This window comes from Dermacentor albipictus, chromosome 10, assembly GCF_038994185.2.
Source record: "Dermacentor albipictus isolate Rhodes 1998 colony chromosome 10, USDA_Dalb.pri_finalv2, whole genome shotgun sequence".
Lineage (NCBI taxonomy): Eukaryota > Metazoa > Arthropoda > Arachnida > Ixodida > Ixodidae > Dermacentor > Dermacentor albipictus.
In genome coordinates, this window is record NC_091830.1 from 67,325,843 (window position 1) to 67,340,095 (window position 14,253).

The window sequence follows — 14,253 nt, forward strand, 5'->3', positions numbered from 1 at the left end:
GGCAACTACGCGCCACAGGGAATTAAAATGTGTCCGCGGTTCCTCCTTTCCACAATGAGCATCCTGCAGCTACGCCTTGATCACCTTAACATGACAGGCTTGCAGATCTGCACGCCTCTCTTGGAAGTCCGGCCTCTGATCGTTTATCTTATACATTTCTCTTCCTCTGCTCGATGCTCCTTTAAGCGGACTTCATAGGGATTTCTCCCTATGAAGCACTAAATGAGGGAAACCTTGTTCAGTGCTGTCAATAACCTTTCTCATACAGAATAATGTTTTTGCAATTAAACACGTATGCTTCTGTTCGATAAGTGACTCATACGTCCATTCTAGTAGCTGTAACAAGGAACGGTATCTTTAGCGCTGAATAATTAGCTGTTTTTTTTTAACTGCCCTGCTGGTTTGGCCAACTTATGGAGGAGCGTGTATGTTTTCAAGAGTCCGTTACAATTATTTGGTTTCGTTCAAATGGCTAATGAGTGAGGGACGGCGGTAGGAGGCTCAAGAAATTTTGGCCGACCAACTGAAACAGCGCTTTTATGGCTCGATAGTCTTGGCCACTTCCGACGTAGGTGTTAGGGAATCACCTATAAACAATTTTTCAATTTTCCGCTCTCCTTATCGGGAGCGCCTTCCCCTAGCGTCATCTGTAGTAAAGCACTGCGCTTCATAGAGGTCGAATACCTGAGCACTGCAGCACTGAGCAGCCACAGTCTTCATAGCAAGGTGTTTATACTGACACGTGGACTTGTTTATCTATATCGGGTAACCGCGTTTCATCATCATCATCATCATCATCATCATCATCATCATCATCATCATCCTGGTTACGCCCACTGCAGGGCAGAGGCCACTCCGATACTTCTCCACTTACCCCGGTCATGTACTAATTGTGGCCGTGTTGCCCCTGCAAACTTCTTAATCTCATCCGCGCACCTAACTTTCTGCCGCCCCCTGCTACGCTTTCCTTCCCTTGGAATTCAGTCCGTAACCGTAACCGCGTTTCACTGTTTAACAAATGTTTTCGCCTTTGTATGTATCGGAAGTCCGTCGAATGTTATCGATGGATCTATGCGCTGTTCGTTGTCACTGATCTTTGTGTAATCTGATTGCACGTATGCGTGACGCGCATTGTGTTGTACTTTCTGGAAGACACACTGGCACTATCGATTACTCTGGAGCCTTCGAGGACTCATCTATAAAAGCCGACGCGCTTGACAGGCTGATCAGATTTTTCGACCGCCGCCGACTACGTTCGGCGTTATCGTTGTTCTTTGAGTGTAGCTTGTTTTACAGGGCACAGATTCGCTCACCAAAACACAAGTTTCGTCATTCGCAGTTTTGCTGCTTTCTTAACCGTCACTATTACGTGAGAATCCGTTACGACACAGGCCTTCTCTGAGGCGCGGATGTCTAACAAGTTTTCAATTTCACTGCAGATGTTTTCAAAAGAAAACGAGGGAAGGTTACTGAATACAATTTTGGAAAGCTGTTATTGGAGAATATAAACAACGTCTCAAGGGCTGCTTATGACGTATTGAAGAATCAGGCCGGCTCGTTTTATTTGCTGTAGTTGTGGGATGTAGTTAAAAGTAGGAAAGAAAGTAGCGTTAAATGGTATTCGTCACTTTGTGGTAATTGTGGAAATTAGTTTCGTGGCGCAGTATTTGGTAACATTAACCTATGAAATTTTTGAAAGAATTGCAAATCTAATCAGTAGGATATTTTTTTTCTGTAGCGTCCACAAGTCTCTCCGAGTGACTGGCAGTTGACTAGATGGCTGGTGCATGACATAAATTTAAGCATGTTGGTAGAGATCCAGGGTACGCCTGGCTTACCCAGCATGTGTAGCTTTGTCAGCGGTTTAAGTGAGCGAGTAAATGGAAGGGAGCGCGGTAGTGCTGCGTGCAGTTAACGGATATGGGCGCATGCATTGAATAGTGGGCGGTCGGAGAAAGGTTCTTTGGGTGACTGGAACTAGGAATGAACGTATATGGCAGATTTAATGTATGAGTGAGTGAATTACACGTTTGGTTGATAAGTCAGCGGACGTGCCTGTTAGTTAACGGTAAGGCTGTCGCACACATACGAGAATTCAAAAATGCGTGCAATGACGGACACTGCCGTAAGTTATAGACCCCCCCCCCCTCCTCTCGCCGTAACAGACAAAAAAAAAAGATATAATTCTTATCTTTATAACAATCATCCACATTCTCAATTATGTCAGTGGCAGAATCAAGGCCCACTGATACCACCTCCATTTCGCCGGTCTAATCTCACCCAACAATTCCCTATGCCAAAGCACACCGACTGAACATCGACGAGTTCATATTGTCTCAATCTAACATGCAAAGACAGAAGGCGGAGATTTTAGCCAGCTACACTTAACTGCACTGTTAAGGTAATTCGCTGTAATGTGCTGAAAAATTATTTGTTCTTTGCTTTGCAGCGCTGCTCTACAAACAAGTCCCACTCACGTCCAGACGAGCCCCTGAGAGACCAATTGATGCACTTCTTCAGACAGGGTAAGAAAAATTCTTTTGGCATTAGCGGTTAAAACTCGACCTTTTTTCTACGTAATAGAAGCAGAGAGATAACTTTTCTGAAAGTTTGCGATAAAAGACTTGCAATAGACAGGAGAAAAGACTAATGTACGAGGACATACTTTGAAATATTGTTGTACGAGAAAAATAATGGGACGCGAGAGCTATTCCGATCTTTCTATTCCATTTCCTTCTCTAGCTCACCAAAATTCGTCGATGTCTTGAAGGGTCACGCCCAATTGTCTTGCCTGTGATGAGACGACGCGAAAACCGTGATGATCACAACCAAAGCACTTATACAATCCCCTTCTTAAATCTAAGACAGAAAAGTCTCTATCATTTTTTGTCGAAAAAAGCAACTTCGGACTTTGAAAGCAGAATATATAGACGGCTGGCTGACAGAGCTATCCACCCCCTTCTTTATGCAATAACCTTGAATGATATCTCTTACAGTGATTGTGATTGAAGGTACTCGTGTCTTGATATCTCATGTTGCATTCTGATTTTCAACGTTAGTGCCTTCCTGTTGACGTACATTCAGCCTCTACATAATAATTTTCCTAAATAACGTTTCGAGTTACTCGTAGCGGTTGGCACTTTTTTCTTCCTAAGTCTCGGATTTAGCAGCGCTTTTCCCTCATGACTGTTTACCAACACGCCCCTATTCATAGTCATCAGTAGCAGCCTATTTTATGTCCACTGCAGGACGAAGGCTTCTCTTTGCGATCTCTAATTACCCCTGTCCTGCGCCAACTGATTCCAACTTGCGCCTGCAAATTTCCTAATTTCACCACCCCACCTAGTCTTCTGAGGTACTCGGCTGCACTTCCCTTCTCTGGTACCTATTCTGTAACCCTAATGGTTCACCGGTTATCTAACCTAGGCATTACATGACCTCCCAAACTTCATTTTTTCTCGTAATGTTAATTAAAATATCGGCTATACGCGATTGCTCTCTGATCCAAACAAATCTCTTTCTGTCTCTGAACGTTATGCCTAACATTCTTCGTTCCATCGCTCTTTACCCAGTCCTTAACTTGGGCTCAAGCTTCTTTGTCAGTCTCTAAGTTTCTGCAACATATGTCAGGACCGATAAAATGCACTGATTGTACACCTTTTTTTCAATGATAATGGTAACCTTCCTGTCAGGAGCTGACAATGCCTGTCGCATGCGCTCCAACGCATTTTTATTCTGTAAATTTCCTTCTCATGATCAGGGTATTCTCTGAGCAATTGACTTAAGTAAGCGTACTCCTTCGCAGACTCTAGAGGCTCACTGGCGATACTGAACTCTTGTTCCCTTGCCCTGCTAATCATCATCTTTGTCTTCTACACATTAGTGTTCAACCCTACTCTTGCACTCTCACTGTTATGGTCCTCAATCATTTGTTTTAACTCGTCTACAGTGTTGCTGAACAGGACAATGTCATCTGAAAACGGAAGGTTGCTGAGATATTCGCCGTTGATCGTTACTCCTAAGCCTTTCCAGTTTATAGCTTGAATACTTCTTCGAAGCACGCAGTAAATAGCATTGTAGATATTGTGTCTCCTTGTTTGATCCCTTTTTTATAAGTATCTTCCTATTTGTCTTGTGTAGAATTGTGGTAGCTGTGGAATGTCTGTAGATATATTTCACGATATTTACGCAAGGGGCATGTACTCTTTGATTACGTATTGCCTCTATGACTGCTGGTATCTCCACGAATTCAAATGCGTTTTAGTAATTTATGAAATCCATATGGAAATTCTGATTGTACTCTGCGGATTTCTCGATTATGTGATTAACGACATGGATGTGATGCATTGTAGAGTACCCCTTCCTGAAGCCAGCCTGTAGCCTTGGTTGACTAAAATCGAGTGTGGCCCTTATACTATTGGAAATTATCTTGGTGAATATTTTATACAGTACTTGGAGTTAGCTAATGCGCCTATAATTTTTCACTACTTTAATGTCTCCCTTTTTGTGGATTAGTATAACGTTTGCATTCTTCCAGTTTTCTGGGACCCTTGAAGTCAATAGACACTTCGTGTAGAGAGCTGCCAGTTTTTCAAGCATTATGTCTCCTCCATCTTCGAATAAATTGACTATTATTCCATCTTCACCTGCCACTTTCCCCCTTTCATGTCTTTCAAGGCCCTTCTAGCCTCATCGCTAGTTATAGGAGGAGTCTCTGCAACCTGTTCATCACTGCTTCGAATGGTGGTACCGTGCTCAACTGACAGATATTGTATGTGTAACCTTGTTGAGCCCTTTCCGCACGTATCTGGCATAGCGCTGCCAAATTATCTTTAGTGAACATGCGTCCTGACGTCATTCTTACCGTGCCGTTGCACGTCACCGCGATCGTCGACGAGGCACCGCCAGGTATATCCAAGGGGAAGCGGACCAATTAGAGACGCGGATACCACTGTCCTCACCCAGTGACGTTCTTTCACTGCGCTGGCTCGGTCCCACCAAGACCCTCTCTTTTTCCGCTCGCTCCACGCCACTCGTTAGTCGATTCGATATGAAAAACATGTCGCGGTAGGCAATGCTATTTGCTTTAAAACTAAATAAACGCGACCGCCTATAAACAAGGCGAGTCTTTGATTGGCCTGTTGATATAATCTTGCGGGCGACCACTCGCGCTTGAACCGGCGGTCTCGTAAACTTGACACTAGGAGATCACTATAATTCAGAATGAAATAACTTTGCGTTGGAGCACCACTTTTGTGTCCCAGCTGCGTGAAGAAATGAACAACGATGCAAGAGGGTGTTCTGCTTAAAAATGAAAGATCGGGCGACGTTGCGTTCTCCCGCAACCTTTTCGCAACATGTTCCATGAAACCAGGTTGCGTTGCCCGAACAACACGTTGGCTCGCAGATCTCAGAGCGTGGTACATTGCCTTGGATAACTCTCAAAGCAGTCGCAAGCTAGTTCAGATGACGATAGTATCGCACCTTCACAAAAAAGAAAAGAATGCCTTCTCTGGAGGTCACAGTATCTCACCTTAAGGTACTATTATTTTGTTAGCTTGAAACGAGGTTCGACAATAAATACATAGACTGCATAAGTAACTACAAAAGATAACATCATTGTTACTGATCAGGAAAATAGAAATTTTGCTGAATGCCTGCAAGCCATACAATGGCCCTTTAGATCACGAAAACCGCGCAATTTATTAGATATGTTCCGTAATCAGTGAGCAGACGACGCAAGTGTCAGTAATGTGTTGTAATTTGTTATTGAGATGCTGTAACTACTTTATTTCCTTACGAAAAATGTGAAGAAAATATAATGAGTAATAGATGTGCCGCGCAAGCAGACCAAATTTTTCCGTGTGCACTCAGTGCATGCTTGCAATGACTATTCAAATTGCAAGACTGGCAAGGCATAAGCGTAAGTGTTAGCGGGGAACATCGTTCCTACATGCGATTTGCAGGCGATGGCCTGTTCAGCAGCGCAGCTGACTTGCGAGAGCTGATTGACGACATGAACCACCAGTCTCTAGGAGAGCGCTTTAAGACAGGAAGAGTCATTTTTCGCACTAGTGGGGTTCACATATTTTCTAACTGAGGCCTCCACAGCGGGTCGGGTTATTGCTAAGCGTAGCTAGCAACGTAGGCATGAATATTTCGAAACCCACGCTTCTATCCGAAAGTACGTCAGGCCGAGTATTCTCTCCCGTGAAGAATGCAATTTGCGCCTGTTCGCACGCTTCATCGCGTGCGTCGTCAGTTCAACTATCCCAGAACCTCAGCGAATGGAAACAACGAAACAGTACAATTTAGATAAATAAATAAAAAAATGCATTGGAAAAATCGCGTGCATAATTTAGAGGGACAGATGGCAGCAATGGTTACAACAGTACGAGTACAACAATGCGCACACGCACGCACAGCACACGTTCGAAGTGCATCCCACGTCAATCGGCCGTGTATCGCATAGGCCTATGACACACGCAGCAGCGACGGTTGGTGTTTAGATTTCGAAGAAGCCGACAGTTGAACAACACGGGGCGTGACGTTGAAGAGCTCTCGCAAGCAATGCCTTTCAATCACAACCGCCGATGTTCCAACTGCGCATTTTGTGGGAATAAATGCCCCCTCCACTCGAGTAGCGGCTGTTTACTCCAGCCAAAATCAGCAGAAAACGTATACGGCAATTGTAGCGCGCTTATGTGTGGCACTCCTATGTTTATTACCTTGCCAAATTTTTCTTATAGTTTTAGCAAGCTTTTCTTAATAAGCGATTTCGGAGATCATGATGGATCCCTCACATAATTTGTGGCAAAATTCGCTCCTTTCTATTTGTTAAGCGTATCGATCAAATCATTTCCAGTGGCAGTGGCAAAGCGTCGCTCATAGCAAGCTGGAGTCGCCACTTACTACCGAAACCAGACTAGCGTAATAGAACGGTGCATCTTTAATTTCAAGCTCAGCGTCTATTTCTATACATCTAACAATTTTCATGTGGTCGCAGCGCTTGGTAAATCCAGATGCTCTGAAAGAGCTTAGATGCTCCGCCAAATGTACTAAAATCTGCCCCAGGAAAGGGGACACTTCATTACTCGTGTCCTTATACAATATCAGTTAAATCAAGCGGTCAAATTATAGTACTCGAGGCGAAGAAACAATTTCTAGAAATAGAAACGCAGCTTATAAAAATGTTATCGCAAGGCAGAATCATGCATGGTAGAGAAATGGTTGCATGTAATACCTCTCTAGTGCCGATAGGACTGCACAAAACGCTGCTCCTGAAAGGTCATTGCTTGATTCCGCAGTAAACCTTAAAGCAAAAGCCATGTAGCCACAAAACTGCTTCCAACCACTTTCTGAAGGAATGCATTCGACGTAGTTTCCTTCTACTTCCGTGGAACTTATCTATTGCAGGAAGCGAGCAGACGTTTCACACAGCCTCATACCATTGTTCCTACTACAGCTGTTTTGTTCGGCTTTCTGGGTTTCAATGTTCACTTTAAGAGAGACATTTTTCTCACTTAGCAGTTATTGTGGGGTCTTAACTCATAACTTAGTGGGTTATTCACCCATAACTTTGTGGCTTCTTAACTCACCATGGGTTCAAAGCATACAGCAACGCTATTGCGGACTCTTATCAGTGAATTGACATAGCTTGCAAGTTTGGCTCCTCAACGCTGAGCCTGTGTCATCGGGCTCAGCTACCATGGCAGTGCACCTTATAAATATGCAGCTTGGCGGCATAATTATATAAACTTGTCGCGGTAGCCAAAGCTATTTGCTTTAAAAGCAATTAAACACTGCATATTTATAAAAACCTGTCGCGGTAGCCAATGCTGTTTGCTTTAAAAGCAATTAAACGCGACCGCCTATAAACGAGGCGAGTCTTTGATTGGACTGTTGATACAAAATGGCTACATTTTTCTCACGTAGCTGTTAAATGGCAAAGCCGTGCATATGCACGACTTTGCCATTTAAAGCTGCCGCCAAGTTTTGACGACAACGCGTGAATTGTGCTGTGAGCGTTCTGCATTGGAACTGTTGACTGCCATGTGACGTCGTCTTATGACGCCGTTTGGCTAACTACAACGCTACACCTATTGCTAGAATGGTAGTGATGAAGAGACGGTTTACCGTGCGTCAACTCGAAGCACTAATCAACGTCGTCATCGTTTTTCACCCAGCAATGAAATGTAGCGCAGCATTGCTATAGTAAACTGAATTATTGGAAAGGGGATTTCAAGTGGTTGCTGTTTAACAGGTGTGGCCTATTGCATTTTTTTTTTTGCGTTCGTGTTCAGACAGGAATCTCTGAAACGAATGAATCACCAGCGGGAAACGCACCGGAAACGATAACAGGGCTCTGTGTCGCATAGATACCGCCACGGAGGAAGGGAAAATATAATGCAGATAATTGCATCATGCAACCAGCCTTGGCAAGCGAAGGCTCCGTGAAGCGATAGTGGCGATCCAGCACGTGACTTCTTGCGTCGAAGTCACCGAGAAAGACTCAAGACTTGCTGAGTCGTTTGGTTGCCAGTAATATGCCTATATGCCAGCAGTTTTTATTCCGTGTGCATTTGTTCGGCTGCCCTGTCGTCGCTCTGCCTGCAGATCGGGAACACGAGAACCAACCGCGCTCTTTGACGTGCGATCAAGTGTTAGGCCACATGATTGGCTTCAATCGCGTTGCGGTATTCTCCCTCTCGTCTTTTGTTGGGCTGCTGAGCACGAGGTCGCGGGATCGAATCCCGGCCACAGCGGCCGCATTTCGATGGGGGCGAAATGCGAAAACAACCGTGTGCTTAGATTTAGGTGCACGTAAAAGAACCCCAGGTGGTCGAAATTTCCGGAGTCCTCCACTACGGCGTGCCTCATAATCAGAAAGTGGTTTTGGCACGTAAAACCCCAAATATTATTATTATTATCCCTCTCGTCTTTTTCATTCCTCCATGGATACAGTTACTGTGATGGTGATACGGTTCGACTTCCTTGTACTTTTACGTGTCTCCCTGCGCCACCGATACTTTGTAGTGCTAGGTGTCTCCTATGAATTGCTCTGAAAAAAAAAATACATTGAGAATGTGAAGCTACATTAGCAAAGAAATTTCCCCTCCCTAATTTTTTTATGCTTCGTGCTGCTTATTTGTGCTGTCTTTCAATATGAGCCGTGTTCTGCCTTCTACAACATTAATTTTCTTCGTTTTTGCTATGATACATAAAAAAGTAGTTATGGTGCTGTCCAGTGTGCACGCGAAATCGTCGATAGCGCTATGCCGTCGTACCCTTCAATGGTTGTCGTTCAGTTGGATGATTTCTGCAATATTTTATGCCGCGCACATTCCTCCTAGGCGCTCGCGTTGAGTGGATCCGCCGGATATCGTTTTGGGCTTCATCTTCGGCGGTGACGTCAGAGCGGCCTTCCGGTGTTGCATCGCTTCCTGTTAGGTCGCGACCTCGTGCGCTCTTCATTTCCGTTTTCCCTTCCGCCGTCTGCCGCCGCGCTTCGAACTGCAGCGTTCCTTCGCTGGCGTCTTCCGGGTTATAGTTGCGCCGGCGACCTTGTAGGCCCTTATATACGGGTGTGGCGTCGAAAGTTTGTTAATTTCTCGTAATTCTTTCAAACATCTGGCCTTTAGTTTTTCATCGCTTTCCACATGCGCCGTTTTCTTTTGGATCTTGCAAAAAAAAAAATCAGAGGTCTTTATTTTCAGGCACGGTAAATGTGTCATTCTTTACGGTACCTTGATGCACTAGTAGGTAAGAGCAAATAGAAAAGAAACATGCATGAATTGGACACAAAATACTTTTAAACTGTTGAGCCATGTAGCTAGTGAATGATCACCAACACAGATACAACTTTCAAAGGATTTCTGGAGCGATCCGCTGGATGTATTGTACTTTTAAAAAGCAGCATTTGCAGATCACAACAGACGCCGCATGTCCACAATTGCGAATTCTTGTGAATCGCAGCGGAGTGGTACCTGCACTTATGGGAAATCGGTTCTATGTAACCCTGCCAGCTGGGTGGAATTTCATGAAGCGTAAAACTGTCATTCACAGTACTGTACAAGCACGAAGCTACAAACGAAACCATATAGGGTTTCTCAGAAATAAAGCTTCATAGTTGTAAAATACTGTTCGCCGAGTGAAAAACTACAAAAAGCCCTCGTTGCCTGGGCCGAAAGGGTCGCTCCTCGTGAGGAGCCATACTAGGACTCGGGCCTGCCGGATAACCGAGCATAATCTCAATAAAGTTTTACCACCACCTGTTCCTGGATAAGCTTTCCCTTGTAACTTCGTGCTAGAGTCGTGCGAATGGCAAATTTCGCCTTTCAATTCTAAATGTAAGAAGACACAATATAACGTAATATGGGGCGCTGTAACGTAAAGCTATTCCAAACTTTTCTATTCCAATTCTGCAATCAGCCCTACACGATTGGTTAAAAGCTTTTTTGGACCATCCCCACTTCGCCTGGCTGTCACGAGACATAACGGAAACCGCGATAGCTCCCCATCTGATATGACGTGTGCACACTGATTATGCATGATTTGACCTAACAAAACTAAAATAGTTATTGCTCATTCGACGCCTTTTCGCCATTACCCCTCGGCTATTGTTCAAAAGCTTTCGGGCTGCACCCACTTCACCAGCCTGTCAAGCGACGTCACAAAATCACAAATACTGACCGCGTCAGAGTGACGTGTACGCAAGATGCATTAGTATGCCGAACAAAAGTGAGTTTTGTTCTGAACATTTGCAGTCTGCCCCGTTCCGAAAGGAATAAAAGATGGCGGCCGCCGATCGCCCAGGCACTGGCAACTCGCGCCTACCAGAAAGCATGAATTTATATGCGTATAATAAAACTTCTTGCGTAGCCGCGTAACGTTTTCGAGCACTTTCGGCGCGTTTACGACCTCGTTCTGCTTACTCTTCTTTGGTGAGGATCCATTTTAGCGGCTTTCCGTGATTTTCGACCAGCCATCGCGTGTTAAATAAGGGAAAGCGGAAGAATCGCAGACGCCGGTACCACCCTCTTCGTACGGTTATCGATATTAAGTGCAGTGGCTCGGCGCCATCAAATCCCTCTTCACTTGAGCGTGCTCCTCGCCACTTCTCGGCCAATTAGATAACAAGCGCCGCTCAGCGTAGGCAATGTTATTCGTGTTTGAAGCAATCAAAAGCGATCTCTTATAAACGAGGACAGCGTTTGATTTGTCTCTTCATACAATTCTGCGGGTGACCGCCCGATTCTTACGTCGGTGGTTACGCAAATTTGACGTCAGGAAATAAAAACGTGTTGGAATAGTTTTACGTTATAGGACCCATGAGCACCACATGTTTTCAATGTGCTATTCCAAAGTTTGCGGTGTCCTTGAAACTAGCGCTGTAGGAATTCTTGCTCCACCATAGGCCACGTGTGCTTTCAGAAGGGCCTTTGGCGACATATATATATAGTTGAACCTTGATCTTTCATGCATGTCGATGTATCGGTGCGCTTTTCAGGAACTCTACGACTATCAAGACAAGCAAAGAATCTGCCTTCAAGTGCGTGGCTCGGTAACTCTAGTTAAAATGCTCTGCACACGTGCGAAAGTTAAGTGCAATGATAAAGGCAGGCAATGAAATAGGTCGAAGAACTCGTAAAAGCGAGCTTGCTTCGATGGAAGCAACGGTTACTGTGCCCTATAAAGAATGCGAGTGCACATAAACACGTAGAGATCAAATTCATCGAGAAGCGGCCAGACGACTCCTCTGCCCGCCTGAAGTATACGCTGCTTTGGCCAAGCACTGTATGTTCTGTAGTGGGAAATAAATAGGAAAATGATGCTTGACGATCGAGAGAGAGGGAAGAGGGAAGGCGGGAAATGAGCGGGTGTTCTCCAAAACTACGGCACGTGTAGAAGCTGGCGTCTGGCAAGTTAATGACCTCGCGCGAGCGCACTTGTTCATGCTTATGAATTGAACACAGCTCCTTTGTTCAGGAAACATGTTAGAATAAATGAAAAACTGAGGTCGCTAACCATGTCGCTCTTTCACTTAGGCGGGCTGACGCTAAATGCTCATGATTGTCTTCATGTGTGTAGGTATTGTCTTATTTGCCAGCTCCTTTGTGTCATTTCTGTATATCGATTAGAGACTCAAATATTGTCAGAAAGCCGGCGACGTAATTTTCCAACGTTTCGAGCAAACTTGATTGAATGAAAGGATAATTGCTACATTATCTTTTGCAAGCCCGAAAGGATCCGTATTCACAAGGCACCGCATATTGTGTACTGTTTTTTCTTTTTCTTTTTTATCTGCGCAGCACGTGATGCAGGGGTGCGACAGTAAACAAAAGGCATCAGTACTGATTCGAAAAGAAACGTCGATGGTTGTCATGTTGTTCTTCTGTGCAGGTAATTGGCACGTTGGCCCAGTTGGTGACGTGCCTAGTTGATGACGTCCACATGCTCAGAGCCTCCTGTGATCAAATGGTATAACGTCCGCATGTTTGAACACAAGCATAACAACTTAGTCCAAAACTTATGTGCGTCAGTTTCAGAAATAAAGGCCAGCAAGATAAAAGTTGCGGTGCAAAAAAAAAAAAAAACGATTGTTTATATAAGGCAAATAACTCAGTTATGTTTAATCAAGCTAACCACTACATACCTTCAGGAAAAGAGCATGCGCCTAATTTACTTGCGCTAAGCGTTTTATATCTAATTTATACACTGAGTTTAGTTAGGCTAACAGCTGCTAGGATGCGAAGATTGAGGCTGTTCCGCTCACTCGTTCTTGTATTATGTGGCAACAAAAATAGCTAAGGCATCTTGAAAACGTTTGTGGGAACCAACCGCGTGGATAACGAGAGAAAAAGTCCTCATATTTGCAAGCGCTCTTACTGCCTGCGAAGAAAACATTTCTTAAATGTTTCTGCAGATGTAGCAGTTGTGGTAACATCAACAGCTCTTTCTTCTAGAGTGGATAGGTCAGCAGCGCACAGCATATATCTATAACAGCATGATCGGGCGTGCTATCTGACATACGAGTAACAGATAATGAGCTGAACTCACATATTCCCTTTAGTTTTTTTTTTATTTGTAAATATAGATTTCCCTTGTGGAAGTACCCAAGAAAACTTTGGCAAGCGTGGTGACGCAAAATATATGTCTGGGCGTTATCGAGCAATTTACGCCTTCGCTAATTCCAAAGATATAACATAATGTTAGCACGCCTAAACATAGCTTAGGCATGCTAGGCAGCCTTATGCGCGAAACGTTTCTTTTTTTTATTTCAGAACTACGTGCTAGTCTCACTCAGGTTGCAGTCTTCGCTTTTTTTTCCCTTGTATATTGGTTGTTCTCTTGACTCAAGCGAATTAAGTAAGGAACGCCTACAGTAATCTGGCGATGTTGATGCGCGGGATTGTTGGGAAATCCTACACAAGTTGCAAAACAAAGCACATAACTTGCGTTGTCATGTTCTAGAAGTAATAAACGAATTGTAAAAAAACAAAACAAGGTGCTGATCGGCACGAACAGGAACTTCAGTGCATTTCGCCGCACCTTTTAAGGGCACGTTTCAAGGAACTGGAGCATGCGCAGGATTTCTGCTAAATGAATATTAGTAGTTGATCAGCAAGTAAAGCCTAAAGTTGCTTTGGCAGGTCTTTATTCGTTTCTACACTTTGGTCGTATAGTACGCTATTATTATTGGTGCAATTACTGCCCGCCTTCCATTTCAAAAGTTGGAAATGTGTTCCAGAATTATCACTTAAGATACTGTATAATTTTGCTGTTTAGCTAACATGTCCCTGAAATTAGCCCGCAAGTATTGTGTGCCTTTTCAAGTATCCAGTTAACGTGATACTACTGTAATATTTACCAAAATTGATCTCTATTTAGTGTATTGCCGTGAAAATAAAACCGGTGTTGCATAAACGGGGAGCAAATGCGGTATTTTCGAAAGGGTACGTGTACACTGTCAGCACGTTTGTCTTACTTCTAGATCCTTTCGTGGCGTACTAGACCCGCGTTGCCCATGATATTTGTACATAGCCACACATCTGCTATTAACTATAATTGATTAGCTTAGTTTGGCGATCCGTCTGGGCCTCTCATGCGCCCCAGAATGGCACAGGGCTGAGATCAACATATTTTGCGAGCTGCATAGTAAAAGTAGATAGATTGCGCTGTTCAATTCGCCATTTCTGTGAACTCACTGCCAGGTCCCGATATTACTTGATGTATTGTCTATTGTAGGTGTGT

The 14,253-nt window shown here is 44.1% G+C and overlaps 1 protein-coding gene across 3 annotated transcripts in view; it reads left to right on the forward strand.

The window, feature by feature from the left end:
* The window catches only part of LOC135899725 (synaptotagmin-1-like), a 270,674-nt gene that overhangs the window by 129,974 nt on the left and 126,447 nt on the right, over positions 1-14,253 (forward strand). For all 3 annotated transcript variants that reach the window (XM_065429048.2, XM_065429070.2, XM_065429056.2), the window contains exon 2: positions 2,450-2,525. The gene's annotated coding sequence lies outside the window, so the exon portion shown is untranslated. The remainder of the gene's footprint in view (positions 1-2,449; positions 2,526-14,253) is intronic.